Below are 25,223 nucleotides of genomic sequence, written 5' to 3'. Positions count from 1 at the left end.
TCGTAATACAACTCTAGCTTTCCTTAATACTAACTTGGGCTTCCGAATATTCATATTCATCGAGTCGTGGGCCTTCAGTAAACCCCGGGTACCATCTTCGGCAGGCCCATTGGGGATGCCTATGTCAATAGGAGTGTTGAAAATATTCATTTTGAGAGGTGCTACTTATGTCAACTGTAGTGATAAATAGTATGACTTATGCATAATTACTTCCTATAAGTTTGCTTGCCTCATGCATAATATACTAATAGTGCTCACACCTTGTCCTAATTAGCTTGAACTTCCATGGATTTTCATCACATACATATGTTTTAACCAAGTGTCACAAAGGGGTACCTCCTTGCCTCCTGTACAAAGGTCCTAGGAGATGAATCTCATTTGATTTCTCAATTTTGATGAATCTCAACTTTTTGGACATCCATACCGGGAAAACAAAGACAACAGATATTTGGACTTTTGTCCAGCTGAAACTTCCACCATGTGAACATGGCTTTAGTTGGCGGCCCAATGTTCCTCTCTAACAATATGCATACTCCAATCTTTGCAACTCATGGTAAATCTCCCTTACTTCAAACAAGATGAGCATGCATAGTATTTCACATGATATTCAATAAAGGCACATTGATGGTGTTCCCCATGACAGCATGGTTATCACACAACAAGCAACTTATAAGAACTAAAAATGCATAGGACATAATATTTACCGCAATAGTTTTTAGACTACTTTCCCATGAGCTATAATTACACAAAACAGGTGATTATTTTTGAAAGTTTAAAGGTAGCACACAAGCAATTTACTTTGGAGTGGCGGTGAAATACCACATATAGGTAGATATAGTGGACACAATTGGCAAACTTTGGTTATTAGGAGTTGGATGCACGAGTAGAGCTCATACTCAGTACAGGTGAAGGCTAGCAAAAGACTGGGAGCGACCAACTAAGAGAGCAATAATGGCCATAATCATGCATAGCGACAAAACAATATTAATTAAAGCATAAAGTGATATTACAAGTCAAAAACTAAATGATCATAGAGGCTTTAGTTGACTGGTTATTAGTCATAACATGGTGTAAGCATGTGCCAAGTCAACCCAATAAATCATCAAAGGAGAATACCACAATACTATGCTTTTATGATAGAAACAACACATGATTCTTTAAATGACACATTATGCACTCTCAGCCATTTGAAACAAGTCATGCTAAAACAATAAATACTAAGCATATGATAATAATAACATCCAACATGACATGCCAAAGTCTATGCCACAGTCTAGACAAACTTCATTTTGCATCACTATAGTCATGAAATATTTTACTCGTCTCCAACACCAATCAACTTATTTGAAATAACTCTCAGAGATGAAATATAATATGGACCAGAGAGATAATCATACCTATCTAAAGAAAATTAACATGCTCTGAACAAAGTAAAAGTGAAGAAACCAGAGCTAAACGCAGTACTAGCAAACTAGAACACTCGCAGAACAATAAAAGTGAAAAGTAGAGTGTTCTATGCAATTAAAACGGAGTGTGTCTCTCTCCCACACAAGAATGCTAGAATCCAACCATATGCTAAAGCAAACAAAACAAAAGAAAACTAAAAACAAAAATAAAGACGCTCCAAGAATAACACATAGCATATGAAGCAATAAAAATATAGCGCACAGAAAGATGACTTGTTGCTTTGTTGATGAAGAAGGGGATGCCTTGGGCATCCCCAAGCTTTGACGCTTGTACCTCTTGGATATTTCTTGGGGTGACATGGGCATCCCCAAGCTTGAGCTTTTGTTCATTCTTCATCTCATCACATCATTCTTCTCTCCCTACACTTGAAAACTTCCTTCATACAAAACTTCACACAATTCTCATTAGTAGCATTAGTGCAATCAAAATAACAAATCCAGTTGGGTTCAGTTCTAACATGTATCAAACATCTATTAAAACATTAGATACTGTAGCAACTTATTTAAAAAGCTCTTTCTCTCAAAAGAACTCAAAAAGAAAGAGAATAAGAGGCAAATGCAAATAGTGGCAGAAATCTGTCAAAACAGAACAGCAGGTAAAGATCGATTTTTTCGAAAATCCTCTGTTGCTCAAATCGAAAATTGCAAAACTAACGAAAGTTAGATAATAACCTGGGGCATATGCTCACAAATTTACAGCTCAAAATTACGTACTGGCTGGGAGTACGGATTTTTATGGTAACAGCACAAAATCTGTTTCTGGACAGCAACTTCCCCAAATCTTACTTTCTTCCTATTAGAGGCTACTCTAGCACAAAAACGAAATAAAAATGATAAGGAGAGGTTGTTACAGAGGCAACAACTTCCAAGACTCAACAAAAGAAAAATTACAGAAAATAAACATGGGTTATCTCCCAAGAGTGCTTTTCTTTAACGCCTTTCAGCTAGGCGCAGTAGTTTGAGAAGATGCTCACATAAGAAATATGAATTGAAGTAAAAGAGAGCATCAAGGAACAAATATGAAACACATTTAAGTCTAACCCACTTCCTATGCATAAGAATCTTGTAAGAAAATAAATCAAAGAGGCACATAGTAACAAGCATAGGAAAGCAAAACAAGTGCAACTTCAAAAAATTTAGCATATAGAGAAGTGTTTTAGTACCATGAAAACTTCTACAACCATATTTTCCTCTCTCATAAGAATTTTCAGTAACATCATGAATAAACTCAACAATATAACTATCACATAAAACATTCTTATCATGAGCCACATGCATAAAATAGTTATTACTCCCCACATAAGCATAGTCATTCTTATTAATTGTAGTGGGAGCAAATTCAACAAAATAGCTATCATTATTATTCTCATCACCATAATCATCAAATATAGGAGGCATATTATACTCATAATTAATTTTCTCCTCAATAGTAGGTGGACTGAAAATAACATAATCACCATTGTAATCATCATATATTGGAGGTATAGTATCATCAAAGTAAATTTTCCCCTCCGTGCTTGGGGGACTAAAAATATCATGAAAACTAGCTTTCACAAGCTTAGACTTTTCCGTAGTATTAGCAATAATGGTGTTCAAAGCATTCATACTAATAACATTGCTATTAGCATGCAAATAAAGTTTCATAGGTTTTTTAATTTTCTCTTCAAACACCTCATGTCCTAACTCAAGATAAATACTATAAAGCTCTCTAATTTTTTTTTTCATTAAGCCTAACTAGTGAAAATAAAAACAAGAAACAAAAAGATGTAATTGCAGAATCTAACGGAAATAACTTCGAGCACTCACTAGCAACTAAAAGACTTAGTAGCCAGAGGATGTGAGTACCTTTTACCTTACCTCCCCGGCAACGGCGCCAGAAAAGAGCTTGATGTCTACGCACGCTTCTGTTCTTGTAGACAATGTTGGGCCTCCAAGTGCAGAGGTTTGTAGAACAGCAGCAAGTTTCTCTTAAGTGGATCACCCAAGGTTTATCGAACTCAGGGAGGTAGAGGTCAAAGATATCCCTCTCAAGCAATCCTGCAATTACGATACAAGAAGTCTCTTGTGTCCCCAACACACCCAATACACTTGTCAGGTGTATAGGTGCACTAGTTCGGCGAAGAGATAGTGAAATGCAGGTGATATGGATGAATATGAGTGGTAATAACAATCTGAAATAAATATGGCAGCAAGTAAACATGTAGTGCACTAGTTCTGGAACGGAGGCTGATGTTTTTGGGGTTTTCCCAAGAAGATGTATAAATAGGCGAAAGGGCGATGTCGGTGCAGGCCAGGGGGCCCCACACCTGCCCTAGGCGCAGGCCAGGTCCAGGCCGCGCCTAGGGGTGGTTTGGGCGCCCTGCTACGCCTCTTCGACCCCCCTTCGGACTTCGTCTTCGCTTCGGTAAAATATTGACTTCGGCTTTTGTTTCATCCAATTCCGAGAATATTTCCTGTACAACTTTTCTGAAATACAAAAACATCAGAAAACAGGGAACTGGCACTGTGGCATCTTGTTAATAGGTTAGTGCCGGAAATCATGTAAAAGTGCAACGAAGTGTAAGTAAAACATATATGAATTGGTGTAAAACAAGCATGGAGCATCAAAAATTATAGATACATTTGAGACGTATCAGCATCCCCAAGCTTAACTCCTGCTCGTCCTCGAGTAGGTAAGTGACAACAAAAATAATTTTTGAGGTGACATGAAGCCAACACAATCTTGATCAAGCATGTAAAGCATTGTGTGCTGGGATCTAAGTACTCTAACATAGGCATGATAGATATAATTCAATTGAACTTAGCAACTATGTTATAACATGAAGAGTAACTCAAACAAAGGATCATGGATAATAGTGCATTGAAAGCAACTGTGTATTTATGATCATAAAGTAAGCATAATAAAGTGGTACTCAACATGTCCTTATGGAATAGCAAAACATAAATGCTAGGGCACCTTCAAAGTTCAGAGGGTGGCTAGATACAAGTAATTTGAGAGCAAGCAATAGCACAATCATGAATCAATCAATAATAATTTTGGGACTATGCACATTGCACTAAGAATGACAACTATGCTCTCTTAATTGGTGCATAAGGTAGAAGATGAAGACTCAACATGAAAGTAAAAGAAAGGCCCTGCGCAGAGGGAAGCAGGGATTACTCATGTGCTAGAGCTTTTTATTTTGAAAGCAATAGGAGTGTTGAAAATATTCATTTTGAGAGGTGCTACTTATGTCAACGGTAGTGATAAATAGTATGACTTATGCATAATTACTTCCTATAAGTTTGCTTGCCTCATGCATAATATACTAATAGTGCTCACACCTTGTCCTAATTAGCTTGGACTTCCATGGATTTTCATCACATACATATGTTTTAACGAAGTGTCACAAAGGGGTACCTCCTTGCCTCCTGTACAAAGGTCCTAGGAGATGAATCTCATTTGATTTCTCAATTTTGATGAATCTCAACTTTTTGGACATCCATACCGGGAAAACAAGGACAACAGATATTTGGACTTTTGTCCAGCTGAAACTTCCACCATGTGAACATGGCTTTAGTTGGCGGCCCAATGTTCCTCTCTAATAATATGCATACTCCAATCTTTGCAACTCATGGTAAATCTCCCTTACTTCAAACAAGATGAGCATGCATAGTATTTCACATGATATTCAATAAAGGCACATTGATGGTGTTCCCCATGACAGCATGGTTATCACACAACAAGCAACTTATAAGAACTAAAAATGCATAGGACATAATATTTACCGCAATAGTTTTTAGACTACTTTCCCATGAGCTATTCAAACAAGATGAGCATGCATAGTATTTCACATGATATGCAACTATGTGAATTTACCTATATGACAAGATGCAAGCAAACAATACACAATACAAGGTACAAGAGTAAAGTGCAGTAAGAGGATAGAGGTAACCGAGGTGGAGCACGCGGAGACACGAGGTTATGATTCCCGTAGTTCCTTCCTTGTAAAGGGAAGTATGTCTACGTTTGGAGGGGTGTGGTGCCACGAAGGACAACCAACGCCACAAAGGCCTCACCCTATTCTCCGGTGAGCAACGCCACAAAGGCCTAGCTCACGCTCCACTAAGCGGTGCCTTAAGGTCGCAACCGGCACATTTACACAAAGTTTGGGGCACACATCCACAACCAAATTGGAGGCTCCCAATAGCTGTAACAACAACACAACAACAAGATCAAATCAATCAACAACAACTAGGGTTTCCAAAAGGAACACTAGCAAAGGGGCCCTCAAATAATGAGGGGGAAATGTAAATCGCTTTGGTGAAGATGTAGATCGGGGTCTTCTCCTTCGATTCTCCAAAGATCAAGAGCTTTGGATGGTTGGAGGAGGAGATCAAGAGCTTCTTGTGTTTCTTGTGGCTCAACAATGGTGGATGAACTCTTAAGCGAGTGAGCAATCTGAGCTTGAGGGAGAAGGGGGTATTTATACCTCCCCTTCAAATCGAGCCGTTGCAGAAATTTCAGGCTGGATATTCCGGCCTAAGTGAGGGCTGGATAATCCGCCCCCCTGGAATATCCGAGTCCAGGCAAAATATCCGGCCAAATATCCGGGGGGGGGGGGGGGGGTATACCGAGAGCTCGGCCGCTTAGTCCTTAGCCAGATTTCAGGGGCCGGATATTCTGCAAATATCCGGCCCCGGATTATCCGGCATGCAACATTTTTTCTCCTCCCTTTTTCTTGCTTTTCAACATGAATTTGATCACTAATAAGTTCTGCACCATTTCAACGCACATTAATGTATCACACATGTTGTCATCAAACACAAAAAAACTATAAAGTTAGAGAGATGCTCTTTCAATCTCCCCCTTTTTGGTGTTTGATGACAACATACGGATTTGCAATAACATCAATAGTATGAGCCATCATGTTGACAAAGGATGGAGGCACTCCCCCTACATGTGTGCATATAAGTAATTTGCATTTGAATACAAATGCACCACACATAGGTCCGAGAGACCTCGAAACATAAGCTATGCAACATGAACAAAAATATGAGACATAATCACATATTGTTGGGACAATGAGATAGAGATCATACCAATATGGTGATATAGAATACCGAATTCCATAAGTCACACACCATATAATAATACATAGTCTCAACATATAGAATATAGAATACCGAAATCCATAGTCTCAACATATAGAATACCGAAATCCATGTCTCACAAACCAAACGACAAGCCCATAACATAGTTCAACATGACCAACAAGAATGAAAACATAAATGTTCAACGAATAAAAGGGGCACAAGCTCTCAAAGAATGGTAATCGCATATGCTTGTGCCCACCCATGCAAATCCCGGAGAGTCCCTAAATAGAACTACTTCTCCCCCTTTGGCATCGAAATGCCAAAAAGGGAAAAGAGCGATGCTACAAGCCCCAAGGGAATCACTCTGAGCCCGTCTCAGACTCATACTCGTCTCCACTATCCTCTGCTGCTGGTGGGGAGGCGCGAGAGATGCTGCTCCTCATAAGACTCTGCTCAATCTCGGACCAGTGAACCTGAGAGGTGTGCCAGCTGCTGTAGGAAGGGTGGACAGGAGGCTGAGGAGGAGGACCTTGCTCACCACTGAGCTTATGAAGAATAACCGCCTGTGAATGCTGGATATCGACGCGCTGACGACTGACCTCGAAGTTCTCCTTGTGGATCTCAATGTTCATGCACATAACATTTCTCTGGAACCAGTTCAGCTTCTTCACCTCCCGCTGAACGAGAGGAGAAGCAACCGAATGACCGGGGGCGAAGCCACCAGAACGAGCATCTCCCATAAACGAACCAGCTAAAGGGGCAGTACGGGCAGCTATCTTCCTCTTCACATAAGCCTTCTTGAACTTATGTTCCTCATAATGATACTGACTCAGATCCTCAGCCACAGCAGTGTCATCAATAAGAAGCTGAATGTATGGAGCATATGGCATAGAAGTCCGGGATACCATGTGACATGGGTATGCCTAACGTGCATGTCATATATATATATCCCTGGTTTATGCTTTTAGGTATCGAAGGAGTTGAAGGCCCACGAAGCCGAAGGTTTGAAGGCCCATGAAGATAAGGACGTGCAGATTAAGGAAGTAGAGTCAATATAGGAAAACTTGTAGCAATATATGGAAAGGCCCGACGCGGTACGATGTTTCTATACTTGTATGAAACGGAAAGCCTTGGCTTCGCCTCCTATATAAAGGCGAAGCTGAGGGCGGAGAAAAGGATCGATCATTGTTAACCCTAAAACCACTGTTTCTTTCTAGTTAGGCGCTTTTGTTCGTCTGACCACCTTCGAGTTCTACTTGCCCTCTTGTTCCATGAAACCCTAAGTCTACAATCTGTAGGCATTGATGAGTTAATCCCTCGTCAATTGGCGCTGTCTGTGGGTAGTTGAGGTAGCAAGGTCCTGATCTAGATGGCATGATCATCATCATCATCGTCGGCAGCAAGCAACGCAGTGGAAGGAGGTAAACAGATCCAATCTGACTTTATCGATTTTGTTCCTCACCCTCCCACCCGTTTGCCTGCATACGCCAGTCTGGGAGAAGCAATGGACATGACATTCGGGAGTTTCCGCTTCCTCGTCGGAAAAGAAGGATCGCATCGCTTTTCGGCCCCGATTTTATCGGGATCGTCGGCGGCCAGCCCAGAGTCTTCGGGATCATCCACACCATCAATCGACTCAGGCGATGAGGAGAGTTCGCCGCCACGCATCATCAAGCCCGCTGATAGTGGAACACTCGCTGATCTGTTCGGTGGGTTAACTTTCGGGTCGACCGCCAAAACTGATCTGCCTTGGAGCAACGACTCCGACAGCTTCACCAACTTCGACTTCACCAACAACATCCACTTCACTGACAACGAGGAGGTCTTCACCGATCTATACGACGGTGTCACCTATCATGTGCATAACGCGCGGATGCCAAACCTAGCACCACGCAGAAGGAACTCGATGATTCAAGATCACGAGCTTGAGGACAATGCGGACTCCACACATCATCAGATATGCATGCTCACAGCGTCGGGTCGCGAAATAGAGGAAGATGAGCAATCTGAGGCTTTCGACCCATTGGGAAATCCCTATGTCGATCCCGCAGATCTCATCAGAGGAACATGAAGCAAGTATCAAGGAACTGAGCCAAGAGAACAAGTACAGCTCTCTCAAGCTGCTTGGGATAGAGCCGCAAGGGCCATAAGTGGCGCAGAACCAATGACAACGCGAGCAGCAGCAGAGGAGCTTATGGTGTATCAATATAAACTCAGTCGCACAAGACGTGAGTTGCAGAAGTTACAGGAGAAATTAGATGCAAGGAAGGCTGCAGCGGATGCATCCATCGAACGCAGAGCTAACTTGAGTGCGCAATCGGGGAATTCAGCAAACAATAACAGAGCACCTGGAGGAAGAACGCGATCTCGAATGGCAGGCATACCCGAGAATCAGCGGGGGGGGGGGGGGGGCATCTGATCCAAGATCTCGACATGACCTTCATGGCAATAGATTCGAGAGGGAATATAACACCCAAGACGCTAGAAGCAGCCTACATGGCGACACATGCATACATGATGGCAACCAGGCCACCTCCTGGTGATCCACGAGCATCTTTATATCAAACTGCTATGGCAGGCATCAACGTTATGGGAGCAGCAATAGCTGGCAGAGAAGTCACTCAGGAACCCGCAAGAACTCCAGGGCAAGGAGGGCATCGCAGATCAAGGTCACCACACCGGCAGGCAGCAATGACAACGCGAAATAACCAAAGAGAAGGCGATGCGAGGAATATCGCAGTTTAGGCACGAGTCGATAGAGCACGGGAAGAGAGAGGTCGTGAAGATAGAAGCCGAGAAAATCGCCAAACAGTCGAGGAGAGAGAAGAGGAATTATGTGGACTGCCTTGCTTTACCCGTAGGGTTCGCAAGACTCGAGTACCTGCTAGCTTTAAACTACCCGATAATTATAAAAAGTTCGACAGACTCCAGGATCTAGAAGACTGGTTGGTCGACTACCTGGAAACAGTAAAGTGAACTGGAGGCACAAAAGCAACGGCCATGCAAAGCATTCAAGTTTATCTTAGCGGAGCTGCAAGATCTTGGATAAGGAAACTGCCAGAGGAATCAATAGATAGCTGGGAAACCTTTGAAAGGGTGCTCGTTCAGAACTTCAAATCCACATGTAAAAAGCCAGTGTCGATAGAACAGTTAAGAGCTTGCACTCAAAAGTCAGGCGAGTCAATGCGAGCATATATCCAGCGGTGGAGCCTCATAAAAAATTCGGCTGAGCATGTGTCTGACGAAAGAGCAATCGACGCATTCATTGGGGGTATCCGCAGAAGAGACCTAGTGGAAGAGCTAGGGAGAGGAAACCCGAGAACAGTTGCGGAACTCATGGATATAGCAAATAAGTGGGCCGACGGCGAGGACACCGTCCATAATAAATGGAATCATTCACCAGAGGACGATCACAACAGGAACAACAATCAAAATAGGCGAAGGTTTCGCAGCTTTGCGGATTATGACGGTCCCAGCGAAGTTTCGTCTGGCTTCCGTAGCAACGGTAATAACCATCACGACGATTACCGCAAGAGTAGCGCGCAACGAAGTGACAATAGAGATGCGCCTAGTTCCAGCCAACAGAGCAACCGATCCAGATACAACATGTCACCAGAAGAAATAATGAATGGTCCGTGCCAGATGCACTTTTACATAGACTCCGACGGAAAGAGGGCATCGGGTCACCTCCAAAAGGACCGTCGAACGTTCCAAGCTCTACAAAGAATAACTGAAAATTCACAAGCCGAAGCAGTTAGCAGAGGATATGCGCAAGGGTTAAGGAGTGAGGTGCACGTACCACCACCACCAGCAATCACCAGTGGGAACCATCAAAATCAGCTGCAGATTACGGGTCCTCCAAATGCTAACGGCGGGTACACGCAGCCAAAGGGTTCGTTGGCAATGATCCAAAAGGGCAGGCCAACGAATAGAACGCAGAAACTGATTACTCGACAGGTAAATATGGCAGTGATATCGCCACCACCAACTGTCGAATATCTCAACTGGTCAGACCAGCCAATAGGATACAACAGAGCGGATCACCCACCTCGGGTACCACGACCAGGGCATTCGGCATTGGTACTACCAGCAGTTATCGAAGGGTACTCCATCCCTCGAGTGTTCATCGATGGAGGCAGCAGCATAAATCTAATCTACGCAGACAAACTGAGAAAGATGCACATCTCACTGGCTAATCTGGCGCCAACAGACACGTGTTTTCATGGAATAACGCCAGAAAAACCAAACTATCCCTTGGGCAAGATAGCCCTCGATGTACATTTCGGGACAGTGGAGAACTACATGAAGGAAAAGCTCGAGTTTGATGTTATGGACTGGCCATCACAATACCACGCCATCTTGGGGGGACCCACATACGCCAGATTTATGGCAGTGCCGCATTACACATACCTTTTGTGGAGGATTCCTGGACCCAATGGGCAAATAACGGTCAGCGGAAGTTTCGCCTTGTCAGATAAATGCGACAGAGATTTCAACAAAATCTCCGAGTCGTTTGGAATGCAAGCTGTGTACGAGGCGACAAAACTCACCACCAACCACGATGTGTTGCTAGACGGAGGTAGATCCTTGCAAGAGTAAGCTTTCGACACCTCCAAGGACTCCAAGGAAGTACATGTCCACCCAACGGACCCCAAGAAAATGACATCCATCACGGCCAACTTGGACCGTGCATAGGAAAGCGCGCTCGTCGAGTTCCTCCGTGAGCGCTGGAAAATCTTCGCATGTTGCCCAGCTGACATGCCAAGAGTACCCAGGGAACTCGCCGAGCACGCACTTAATCTGGATCCAAGAGCCAGGTCAATACGACAACCTTTGCGTCGTTTTTCTGAGCCGAATCGCAAGGCCATTTTGTCAGAAATTCATCGCCTCGAAGACGCTGGATTCATCAAAGAAATAAAAGAGGCCACGTGGGTAGCCAATCCGGTTCTTGTCCCGAAGAAAAACACTGATGTCCTTCGCATGTGCGTCGACTTCACGTGTCTCAGTAAACATTGTCCTAAGGATCACTTCCCCTTCCCTCAGATCGATCAAATCATCGACTCCATGGTAGGATGTGAATGTCTTTCCTTTTTGGATGCATATTCTGGTTACAACCAGATCCGATTAAAAATATAGGATGGAGTCAAAACAGCTTTCATAACCCCTTACGGCGTATTCTGCTACAAAACAATTCCGTTCGGGTTGAAGAACGCGGGAGCCACATATCAACGCATGATGCAGAAGTGTCTTGCATCTCATATCGGCAAGAACGTCCAAGTATACATCGACGATGTGGTGATCACGACAAAGAGTGGGTTGTCCTTAATCGATGATCTTCATGAAACATTCGACAACCTTGACAAGTTTCGCGTCAAATTAAACCCGACAAAATGCTCCTTTGATGTTCCTGTGGGAGAACTCCTCGGATACTTAGTATCGGCAAGAGGAATCGACGCAAACCCAGAGAAAATACAGGTCATCCTGACGATGAAGAAACCTACCAAGCTCAAGGAAATACAACAGTTAACGGGGCGTGTCGCGGCGTTAAGCAGATTTGTCGCCAGGTTGGGAGAAAAAGCATTACCCTTTTATGCGCTTATAAAGCAGGGAGAAAAGTTCGAGTGGAATGAAGAAGCAGACAAAGCATTCGAGCACTTGAAGCGCACTATTTCAACACCACCGGTTCTAGTGGCTCCACAGAAAAAGAACCCCTACTACTATACATTGCAGCTACCCCGCAGGTAGTTAGCACTGTTCTTGTCATGGAACAGGAACAAGAAGGGAAGGTCCATGAGGTTCAATGCCCAGTATATTTCCTCCTCAGTGAAGTTTTATCTCCATCCAAGCAGCGATACCCGTATTATCAGAAGCTAGCATATGGAGTATTTATGCCCGCAAGCAAATTACGACACTACTTTTCGGCACACCCGATCGTGGTAGTCAATGAGGCACCCCTCTCGAACATCTTGAACAACCCCGAAGCTACAGGATGTGTCTCCCTTTGGGGAATAGAACTTTCCCCTCGGGACATCACGTATGAAAAAAGAAAAGCAATCAAGTCACAGATCTTGCCAGATTTTGTAGCAGAGTGGATAGAGCTGCAAAATACAGGACCACCGGATTTGTCAAGTACCTGGCACATGCATTTTGATGGGTCCAATAGAACAGAAGGAGCAGGAGCTGGGGTAGTACTCACTTCTCCGCAAGGCGATAAAATGAAGTACATATTGCGGATGACCTTCCCAAACGCATCAAACAACGAAGCAGAGTATGAGGCTTTGCTCAATGGGATGAGAATGGCAAAAGCGTGCGGCGCGACGCGCATGAAAATTTTCGGAGACTCGCAATTAGTGGCACAGCAGGTGATGAACAAGTGCGATGCGGTCAATGACAACATGATAGCATATCGAGATGCATACAACGACCTGGAAGGAACTTTCGATGGATGCGAAGTAAATCATGTGAGCAGATTCAGTAACGATGAAGCCGATGCTCTAGCAAACATCGGGTCACAATGCCTGCCCATACCTCCAGGAGTATTTTCAGAGGAAATCAGCGAGAGATCAATCAAGCAGAAGGCACTCGCAACACAAGGGCAACCAAAGAAAAAGAAGGACAAACACAAAAAAGGCTCGGGGGCTGCAACAGCCCCAGAATCGTCCACTTCGGACGAGGAAGAGGAACCAGAGGAAGTGCTGATGATACAGATTCCGTGGATGCAAGCGTACTTGGCGTACATCGTAAACTAAGAAATTCCAGCAGACCTAGTCGAAGCCCGCTGAATCATCAGGCGATCTAAAGCATTTACAGTTGTCAAAGGCGAGTTATACAAACGCAGCATCTCAGGCGTCCTACAACGATGCGTCACACCCGAAGAAGGACAACTCATACTTAAGGATATACACGAAGGAATATACGGCCATCATGCAAGCAGTCGAGCAATTGCAGCCAAAGCTTTCCGAGCGGGTTTTTATTGGCTATCAGCCATAGAGGATGCAAAGAACATTGTGCGTACATGTGAAGCTTGTCAAAGATTCGCGTCCAAACCGCATGCTCCAGCAGCTGACCTGATGTCAATACCTCTGGCATGGCCTTTTTCCCAGTGGGGACTTGACACGGTAGGGAAATTGCACAAATCTTGGCCAGGAGGCCATGTCTACCTACTTGTAGCAGTCGACAGATTTACCAAGTGGGTCGAGGCGAAACCGGTAACAACATCAGATTCAACGGCAACTGTAAACTTCATCAAGGGGATTGTCTTTCGCTTTGGCATCCCAAACAGCATAGTAACAGATAATGGCACTAACTTCACATCTCGAGAGTTCAAGGATTATTGCGAAGGGCTGGGTATCAAGCTACAGTTCGCATCAGTGGCGCATCCACAAACCAATGGCCAGGTCGAAAAAGAAAACGTCCTCATTTGCAACGGCATTAAGAAACTCCTATTAGCACCACTCGAAAAAGCAAGGCACACTTGGGTCGACGAGTTACCCTCCGTGTTATGGAGCCTGCGAACAACACCAAATGCAGCAACTCAAGAAACACCTTTCTTTCTGGTCCAGGGGGCCAAAGCCGTGCTACCAGTGGAACTGGATCATGATTCTCCATGAGTCGCAGAATACAATGAAGAAGCGTCGCAAAGAGCACTCGAAGATGATATTGATGCAGTCGACGAAGCAAGAGACGTGGTATTATCTCGAGTCAGCGCATACCAACATAACCAAAAGAAGTATCATAGTCATCGACTCCACCCCAGATCTTTTGAGGTCGGTGATCTAGTCCTTCGACTCAAGCAAGATGGCCACGAGAAGTTGGAATCCCCATGTGTGGGACCATACATCGTCACAGAGGTCATTCTAGGTGGAGCCTATCGCCTCAAGGATAAGAAGACAGGCAAAGACGAAGGGAACCCGTGGAATGTCGCACAACTGCGGTGTTTCTACGCATAGAATTATGAGCGCAAAGACCATGTAAGCATACAATGTACCTGACCAGCTCGCAAGTTTTCAGACGCACTCTTTTCCTTTCAGGGTACCGAGTGGGACTGAAAGGTTTTTAATGAGGCGGGCTTGCTTTGCTGACATGTAGCATGGTTGAATAAATATAGTGGTGTCGGATATTATATTTCTTCTCACAACCAACGCTCGGGGGCTCGACCCACAAATTAAATATAGCGCAATTCGACAAATTTCATAAATACTTGTTTTGCCATAACACAAGTCTCGCGGGTAAATCAATATAGTTCATCGACAACAACAAGAACTACCGCCACCCGATACTCGGGGGCTTAGTTGGAAAGTAAATATAGAAACGACAGAGTAACTGCAAGATAATTTCGCTTTGACCGCACAAGTGTCGCGCGAATACAGCAATATTTCTACAACATGGTGTGTATGGCAAATGGCTCTTGTTACCCGACGATCGGGAGCTCAGCCAATAAAACAAATACAAAACACTTATAGATGCGCGTTTTGGTCAGAAATTGACCTTACTAAATATAGCTATACAAGATTACATGGAAAGTATTCACACAAATCTGTCTATATTTTCGTTGGGGGCTCGCATTTGCTGTGTTGACTCATCGTATCGGAAGTTCTCGAAAAAATTCGAATCCACTTCAAGGAGCTTGTCAATCATTTTTTCAGCAGGACCAGACACTGCTTCAATATGATGGTCAAGCTTTATCTTCTTCTTCGTGCTTTTCAAGAGGACTCCCTTTGCAACTTCCTCAAGATCAATCTTCGGGTGATGGATCCTAAGCCAGACTAAAGCAAACTTCGCCCCAGCAACCATTTGCGCCTTAATGAAGATATGAATGTCTCGTACATTCTTAAACTTCTCCATCAGTTCAGAAAAGTTCTTGGGTTGTGGATTGCGAGGAAACAGGACATTGTACACCATACCCAGCGAACTATGGCAAAAGTCGATAAACTCACGTGCTTGAGCGGCGCGATCTTGAAATTGGACAATAGCGCGACAGCGCGCTTCGTTCGCCCAGAAATTGACATTGGCTTCAGCCGCAAGACGCATAAGAAACCTGACCCGATGATTAACTCTTTCTTCTTTGGCAGCAGCGTCCAAAGAAGAACCTATGCAGAAAGGAGAGCAATATAGTAAGTCAGTGTCAGACAAGGTTTTCTAGTCAACGAACTTGAAAAGGAAGTATACCAGCCATATCTTGGCTCACAACAGTCATGAGCTCAATCATATAATTCTCGCGTTCGGTAGCACGCGTGGCTTCCAAGGTAGCAGCCTTTTCCAGATCGGCAGATTTCTGCGCTTGAAGAAGGGCAGCCTGTTCGCGTTCAGACGATTTCCTCGCTTGGTCAAGGGCGGTCATAGCTTGTTTCTTCAGCAACTGTTGTTGCCGAAGATCTTCCATTTCCATTTTCATCGAGTCAGCCACCACTGGTATGTGTAAGTTAGCAACCTCAGGAGTTTCTGTAGGCCCCGATGCGTCAAAAGAAGTATCGGGGTGTCCGGATTCGACAAAGTCATCAACATATAACTGGAAAAAGTGCAAAACATTCGACATCAATTTCACGGCAAGTTTTTTTTTCATTCATCATAAGGATATATTACAAGGGAAGGTTCAAAAGGCTGCAGCCGATAGAGTAGCTTACAAGACAGCTAAAAAGAAGAAAAAGGACAGACTTTTACAAAAGCGAAGGCGCAAGTTGGTCTACTTGACCTCAATCTGAGTTGTACTGGTGGAAGAGGCAGACGTTGGGTCGATGATGGCAATCAATTTCTTCGAGAAGGCCTTCGCGCTCCTCAAAAGATTAGTCCATTTTTCTGCAGTCAGACCTCGAACGGCCGCCACCTTCGCCCAGTCAATCTTTTCGCCACTTGCTATGGCCAAGGCAATGGCGCCTTCAACACCAATCTTCAGAGCAGATTGGCGATACACCAAAGCAGGGTCATCCTTGCCTGAGAAGCACCTGGCGAGAGGCTCAAACTTGTCCGGCGTAATTTCTTTCAGGAAGAAGCGTTGGAACAAGCGCTCAAAAGCAATCCGACCCTGCTTCAAGCAAACTCGCGCAAGATGGCAGTTCATCTCTAACGTCATGAGGGAATCCAAGAGTGCATCTTCTTCTTGCTCTTCATTCTTCGTATACAACTCACCGATACGCTCTGCTAAAAAGAGGAAAATTCATTAGTACAGGCCCAGTGTCGCAGAAGAAAGGGTAGGATGGAGGTACCTGAGAATTTATCAGACAGTTTGTCGAGTCGCTCCGTTATGTCAGCTTCTCGTTGGGCAACTTGTTCGGATTTCTCTTTCAAGGCCAGCTCTGCAGAATCAAGCCTAGTTTGCAGCTCATGGGTACTGGCAGCTTTTGCTTCGGTATCCTTGCGAGCACTTTCGCTGGCCTCAAGTTTCTATTCAAGTTCCTGGATATGCTCTTGCGCGGTGAGTAGCGAGCCTGAGAAAAAGAAAGGGGTTACATCACAGCAATCAATCCGAGTTTATCGAAAACAGAATATGCGGCACTTACTTCTCAAGGCGCCAGCTTCATCACAGAACCCGATAAAGCGATTAGCTATGCCGAGCATTTCCTTTGTTATATGCTACAAAAAGTCGAGAGGCATAGGAAGAAAGAAGTATAAGAAAATGGACATTGACAAAGGAAAGAACGAAGGAATTAAATAGCAAGAAAAGAAAACTTACATCATTCAGATGAGGAGTCGATGAATCCTCGGTGATAACAACCCGTTTGTTGGCATTTTTAGTTCTTGGTTTCTTCCTTAATACCCGGGGGCTCTTCGCCGGTTCAGTGAATTCAGGAGGAATCTTCGGGTCTTCGGCGATAGCTAGCGTTTGAGATGTACTTGTTCTTGCTGTTTCGGGGGCATCACCTTCAGAGGGCACCTCCTCATCCCTGACGTAAGAGTGAGAAGTGTTGAGGTAAAAAGTTAAGCAAAAAGGGTACGATAAAGTAGAAACAAACTTGCGAGCTCATGCCAAGGGCCGCATCAAAGGGGTTGAAAGCAAAAGTTTGCCCTTGAGAAGTTTCTTCGGGTACATCTGCAGCTAGTTTGGAGGTACCCGAATCTTCTTCATCACTTTGCCTTTTTCTCTTCCTACCATCTGGGGAAGTCGCAGAAGGAGGGGCAAAGTGCGTTCGGGAGGGTTCGGAGATATGAGTCAACGAACCCGCACTTTTCTCAGACTCCGCAGGCTCTCTTTCGCGAAGCGAAGCCTCCTGAATCATTGGCAAGTGCCCGTTTGGGTACATCCCCATTTTCGGGGACAGGTGGCAGGGAGAAGAGAGATACGTGTTTCTACACAATTAAATTGCGAGTTAAACTATGAAAGATAAGTTGGGTAGAGAAATTAAGAAAAACATCGGGAAGGAACTTACAGCTGGAAGGGCGTGTGCACTATTGTATGGCTTCACTCGGCAGGATGCAGGCACTTCAAGCTTCTTGCTAAGAGAAGTAAATCGGCAAACCAATTTCTCCAGATTCTTAACAGGAAGATCCTCAGATATCCTCGCAGCATCGCCAGTACCGGAATAAAGCCATAGGGGAGTTGACCTGGCTTGGAGAGGTTGAACACGGATCCGCAGAAAATGCGCTATTATCTGCACACCTGATAGTTCTTTTCCTCGGGTAGTTTGCAGTTTCTTAATTTGCTCTATCAGGTGTTGAGTAGCTGCAATTTCCTCTGGAGTTGCTTCGGCATCCCAAGAGTTGCGCCTCAGAATTTCTTCCGACATGTCAAAGGGAGCAAGGCCGAATTTATGGTCGCCAGTTGTTTCATCCATGACATAGAGCCATTTCTTGCGCCAGCCTTGGACCGAATCAGCAATCTTCAAGTCAAAATAGTCGGCTTCAGGCCGAACGCAGATGCAGACACCACCTACATTGTAGATGGCGTCCCTCGAGTTGTTCCGGCGGAGAAAGAAGATGCGTTTCCATAGGCCCCAATGAGGGTGGATGCCAAGGAAGCATTCACAGAGGGTGATGAAAATGGAGATGTGGAGAATGGAATTGGGAGTCAGCTAGTACAACTGAATCCCATAAACGAACAGAAGACCCTGAAGGAACTCGTGAACAGGAGTGGAGAGACCGCGAATAGCATCATTGTTCCCACCGCTTGGATCAATGGTGGCCCTGAAGAAGCGAAGGAGCTGATCATATATAGGAAGTAGACTAGTGATAGTGCCAACAGCTCCAGACTCGGTGTAGAGATCATACAACACATCCTTATCTGTGCGGCGAGGATCATGGAGACGCTGACCACCACTGAAAGGATAGCCAAGAAGCTGAGCAAACTTGTGGAATGAGGCCTCACATGGGGAAGAGCCAGACATCCACTTCATGGTGTGGTCATCATCCTTCTTGATAGCCGGAGTGGCATAGAATTTCTAAATGAGGGGAACGCTGTAGTTGCACTTGATCTTCATGAGCTTGTGCAACCCCATCCTCTCTGTCACCCAAACTGCATCTGCAAAGTGGTCGTTGTCTGAGAGCTGATCTACATCAATAGCTTGCATTGGCCTCACTTTTGTCCTTGGTTCATAGATTTCCTTGAAGAAGAGTTGTTCCATGCACCAAAAACGGGGGTCCTCAATGTCCAACTCCCGCTCGACATCCTCATACCAGTTCTTCTGTCGGATAGCAGCATATGCAACTGAGTCCATATTCTTGTAATTGGGCCTTGTCGCCTTGCCTTTACGCCGCATGTTGGCTGACTTCCTGGGAGCTAATTGACCCAACTTAGCACTGGAACGAGTAGAGCGAGGGCGAGGGCGACGCCTCGAACCACCACCTGTGATATGACATAGAGGGATAGTAGGAAAGTGAGCTCATAAGTCATGAATGGATACAGCAGAATACTATATATGCATACTGGGAGTCGATAAAATTTTAGACATGGTAGTTCAAGAAAAAATGCACTAGAAATAGCATCCCCAGGCCAGATAATCCGGTGCGCAAGGGGGGCGGATAATCCGGCCTGACCGGATAATCCGGCCTTCGCCAGGACCGGATAATCCGGCCTAGCGAACAGCACCCAAAATCGACCAAAAACATGTCTATCAACAGATCGGCCTCATAGCATGTAAATGTAGTATACTCCAAACAATTTTGTACCACTAGACAAACATCTCAACCAAGAAAATAGAACATATGAATCGCAACACCTAGGGTTAGGGATTGTGAGTCATACCCTCATCCATTGGAGGAACCTCTTGGAGAAGATGAAAGCTAGGAAGGAGGAGATCCCGATCCGACCAAAAAACTCGAGAGGGGTCGGATGGGGAGGCTCCGGCGGCTGTGGAGGGAGAGAGAGACGTGGGGGTGGGGAAAATTTCTGTTGGAACCGTCCTCCCCGCGACCTCTCCTTGAAATATCTCGTAGCCTGCCCAGGCCGGATAATCCGGCCCCAACTTGGGGCGGATAATCCGGCCGGGCCGGATAATCCGGTCAGTCTTTGGGTCGGATAATCCAGTGTTCTGGAAAAATTCCAGAACACTAGAAATGTGGCCTATCTTTGTTGGGTATTTGCACAATCCCATATATGATGCAATATATTGAATATCATGCCATGTATAAGGTGAAAATTGGCCAATAAGATGAGACAACCAATAATATCCGACCGACGCCACTCAAACTCTAAGTTTTAGCCAAAACATGACTTTTGAGCAAGATGGAAATGATTGTAGATGAAGATAGGCTTGGGTTTAGAGGGCTCAAACTGTAGATGGTACATGGTCACTCAAGTTTGCAAGATTTAGCAAATAAAGACCAAACTAGAGTGATTTGCCATAAGAACAAAAGGATGGCAAATAAAGCCCGATGAAATCCAAATAACACCAACTCTTCACAAAGAAGAGGTTGGTGGCCTAGGCCACCATGTATGAGTGTTATGGTATGGCACCGCGAAGATATATCTTGGGTTCAAAACCAATACTCGTCATTGAGGCTCACATATCAACAAATAATATAAAGAGAATGATTTCTTACTATTGGCATTATGGGGGGAGGGATATCTCAATAATTTAAACCGCACTCCCCCTATCTCCATGCCCACACCTAACCAAATAGAAGTCGAAGAATAGGTATGTATGCAAAGTGTTCAAGCCAAGCTCCTTGAATCTATGATATTTAGTTCATTCCTCAAGTAACAAAATCTTGCTTCATCAAGAGGCTTCGTGAATATATCTGCAAGTTGGTCATGGGTACCAATGAATGACAACTCAATATCGCCCCGGGAGACATGATCTCGAATGAAGTGGTTGCAAATCTCAATATGCTTCGTTCTTGTGTGTTGTACGGGGTTGTATGCAATCTTGATGGCACTTTGGTTATCACATAAAAGAGGCACTTTGTCACAAGTGACACAGTAATCCTTTAAAGTTTGCCTCATCCATAAGAGTTGTGTGCACCCACTAGCGGCCGCCACGTACTCGGATTCGGCTACAGAGAGCTATGCAATTTTGCTTCTTAGAAGACCAACACACCAAGGACCTACCAAGAAATTGGCAGGCCCCGGAGGTTGATTTCCTATCATCCTTATCTCCCGCCGAATCCGAGTCCGTATAGCCAACAAGTGAGAATCCATAACCCTTGGGGTACCATAATCCAAATCTTGGGGTAAGAACTAAATATCTAAAGATTGTTTTGACCGCCACCAAGTGGCTTTCTTTAGGAGCGGCTTGATACCTTTCACATACACCTACACTCAACACAATATCCAGTCTAGATGCACAAAGGTAAAGCAAGGAGCCTATCATGGAGCGATATACATTTGGATCCACGTCCTTACCACCGGGATCAAGTGCAAGATGGCAAGTGGTTGCCATCGGAGTCTTTGCACTATTCAAGTCCTTCATATTGAATCTCTTGAGCATGTCTTGAATGTACTTGGCTTGGCAAATAAATGTTCCTTCTCTCAATTGCTTGATCTCAAAACCAAGAAAGAACCTCAATTCACCCATCATGGACATCTCAAACTTGTTGATCATAAGCTTTGAAATTTTTTCATTGAAAGCTTCATTAGTAGAGCCAAAGATAATATCATCAACATATATTTGGCAAATGAAAAGCTCCCCATCAACCCTCTTAGTAAAAAAGAGTGGGGTCGATTAGCCCGAGTTGAAATCCACGGTCTAGCAACAACTCTTTAAGGTGCTCATACCACGCACGTGGGGCTTGTTTAAGGCCATAGAGTGCCTTATCGAGTTGATAGACTTGGTTGGGAAACTCGAGATCCTCGAACCCGGGGGGGTTGCTTAACAAACACCAACTCTTTTAGAGGTCCATTGAGAAATGCACTTTTAACATCCATTTGTTGCAATTTAAAGTTATGGTGCGAAGCATATGCAAGAAGGATACGAATGGACTCAAGGCGAGCCACGAGAGCATAGGTTTCACTGAAGTCAATGCCTTCCACTTGAGAGAAACCTTGAGCCACCAATCTTGCCTTGTTCCGAATGACAATACCATGGTCATCTTGCTTGTTCTTGAATATCCACTTCGTGCCAATAACATTGCGACAATCTTTGGGCTTCTCTACTAGTCTCCACACTTTGTTGCGCTTGAAGTTATTGAGTTCTTCATGCATAGCATCCAACCAATCCAGATCTTCAAGTGCATCAAAGACTTTCTTCGGTTCCACCATGGAGATATAAGATCGATGATCACTAAAGTTGGCTAGTTGTCTCCTGGTGGTCATTTGTTTCCTCAAGTCACCAACAACTTTATCAATAGTGTGTCCTCGAAGTTCCAAAGATCTTGCAACTCTTATTTTGCGACGGGCTTTGATGTCCTCAAAAGAGCTTCGAGGCATCACTTGGTCTTCTTGACTATTTTGATCCCCGTCTTGACCATTAATTTGAGCTTGCTCAACTTCTTGAGTTTGCTCAACATCATGAGGTTGATCTTGAACATTACTTGGTGTTGCACCATCATCATTTGGTTGATCTTGTCCATCACTTGGTGTTGCACCATCATCATTTGGTTGATCTTGTCCTTGATCTTGCTCACAAGAGGGAGGGTCTTGAGCTTGTTCTTCGGTTGGTGTAACATTGTCCACAAGATCCGGAGCTTGTTGAGTTTGTGAAGATGAGGGATCCACTTGAGTAGAGCATAGTCCTTCCCGAGGTGCCACACCGTGTCCCTCAATGGGGAGGTGGAATCCCGTCCCCGGTATTTCATCATCTACACAAAGATCAACTTGCCCCACTTGGGAGCCATCATTTTCTTCGAATGTCACACTACAAGATTCAATGACAATCGCCGAGACTTTGTCAAAGACTCTATAAGTGTGAGATTCGGCACCGTAACCAACAAATATACCCTCCAAAGCTTTAGGTTCAAATTTAGACAAACGAACTCCTTTGATTTTATAGAAACACTTACAACCGAACACCCGGAAGTAGGAGATATTAGGCTTGTGTCCGGTGAGGATTTCATAAGGAGTCTTGTTCAAGCCCTTGCGGAGATAGAGCCGGTTTGAAGAATGACATGCGGTGGAGATGGCTTCAGCCCAAAAGTCATAGCGAGATTTATACTCCGATAACATAGACCTTGCCATATCCATGAGAGTCCGGTTCTTCCTCTCCGCAACACCATTTTGTTGAGGGGTGTACGCGGCGGAATATTGATGTCTTATCCCCTCATCACTAAGAAAGTCATTGAGTGTGTAGTTCTTGAACTCGGAGCCGTTGTCACTTCTTATTGCCAGTATAGTGAGGTTGTGTTGACGTTGCACCTCGGTGGCAAAGTCGATGAAGATTTGTTGAGTCTCATCCTTCTTCTTGAGAAAATAGACCCAAGTATACCTTGAATAATCATCAACAATAACCAAGCAATGTTTCTTCGCACCAAGACTTGCATGAGTAGTGGGGCCAAAAAGGTCAACATGAAGGAGTTCCAGTATCCTCTTGGAAGAGATGATGGTCTTGCTTGGATGCGGAGAATCATGCATTTTCCCTTCAACACAAGCCCTACAAACACGATCTTTGGCAAAACAAACATTGTCTTTTAGTCCCACAATATGTTTTCCCTTGTGGAGACTTTGCAAAGTCCTCATGTTGACATGGGCCAAGCGGCGATGCCACAACCAACCCACGTCCGCCTTTCCGAATAAGCACATCACATTTGTAGTGGTTTTCCCCGAAAAGTCCACCACATACAAGTTGTTTTCGACATACCCAACGAAAGCGACTTTTAGAGTCTTGCACCACAAGAGAACCACAATATCAATATCAATAAAGACGGCGAAACCCATCTTTCCTAGGGCATGAACAGACAATAAATTGTAACCAAGAGTCTTGACAAGCATGACGTCCACAAGAGTAATGTTGGGTGCAACCACAACCTTGCCAAGACCCAATACCTCGGATTTTGAGTTGTCGCCGAAAGTAACGGTCCACTTGTCCAAGTTGGGCCTCAACTCCGTCACGAGGTCCTTGCCGCCGGTCATATGACTTGTGCATCCACTATCAAGCACCCATTTTGACCCTCCGGCGGCATAGTCCTACATAAGATCAAGTCTTTGTTTTAGGTCCCCATTTCTCAATGGGTCCTCTTTTGTTAGTAACAAGGGTCTTAGGAACCCAAATAGACCAAGCAACATAACCATCATATGGGCCAACATATTTTGCATAGACATCTCCATAGTAATCACGGAATAGCACATAATGAGGGTTAGAGGTTCCCGCAAAGTTATTATGGGTTGTATTGTCCCTTGTGACATCACCACCCACAACATTTTTCTTCTTTGCTTGTGTGGGATTGTCCTTCTTTTGTTCTTGCTTGTTTTTGACTCAAATCCAATCCCCTCCTTCCCATTGTTTGATCTTTGATTGCTCAAAAGATCATCCAAATTTTTCTCACCTTGGGAGGGAAAGGACTTGACAAACTTGGCCTTCAACCTAGTGTTCTCCTTAATAACATTGACATGATCACAAGAAGGAGTAGAAGAACTAGGCATATCATTTTTAGATAATTGAATTTGAAGTTGCTAATGAGACTTGGTAAGGGTAGAGAATTCACTTTCCAAGGCCTTGTGAGCCTTTTCGAGTTTCTCTAACTCATTAGTTAGTTTAGCATGACCAACACCAAATTCAACCTTTTCCTTTTTAAGCACATTAGACAAGGTAATAGCATGATCACGCTCTTTCGTGAGGTTGGATAAGGTTTCATTTTTAGTTCCTCAATGGAAAACAATCTCTCCTCTAGAGCTTCTCTAAGTTCTTGCTCTTCCTCAAGAGCTTGAGACAAAGCACCAATCTCATCGGCATTCTCTCTCTCAAACCTCTCCTTGAGATCAAGAAGATCATTAGCATGTGCAAGACTATCCAAGAGAGATTGGACATGCTTTTTGGCTTCACCTTGCAAGTTAGAGATAAATTCATCCAAACAAACAATTTCTCTCTTTATCTTGAGACTCTGAACATCACACTCAGAAGCAATAGTCTTGGAAGTGGGTTTAGATGAAGTTGTTACCTCGGAGGTCTTGGCCATGAGGCACTTGTTGAGGTTGAAGGAGAGATTCTCATTGGGAGATTCTAAGAGAGATGTCATAGGGGTAGAGGCACTAGTGGCCTTCACACTCAATGTGTCTTCATGAGCATCTTCTTCATCTCCGGAAGATTGATCTATGGTAGTCTTGGCCATGAGGCATCTTGCATTGTTGGAGGAGTCCTCATTGGGGGATTCAAAGAGTGA

At 44.3% G+C, this 25,223-nt stretch overlaps 1 pseudogene; it reads right to left on the bottom strand.

Moving 5' to 3' along the window:
• LOC127326810 (putative disease resistance protein RGA4) overlaps positions 1-25,223 on the bottom strand; it is a 75,435-nt pseudogene that overhangs the window by 27,154 nt on the left and 23,058 nt on the right.

This window comes from Lolium perenne, chromosome 6 (assembly GCF_019359855.2).
Source record: "Lolium perenne isolate Kyuss_39 chromosome 6, Kyuss_2.0, whole genome shotgun sequence".
In the NCBI taxonomy this organism is placed as follows: domain Eukaryota; kingdom Viridiplantae; phylum Streptophyta; class Magnoliopsida; order Poales; family Poaceae; genus Lolium; species Lolium perenne.
Note: the sequence above shows the minus strand (reverse complement) of the source record. Positions and strands in the feature narration are given on the sequence as shown.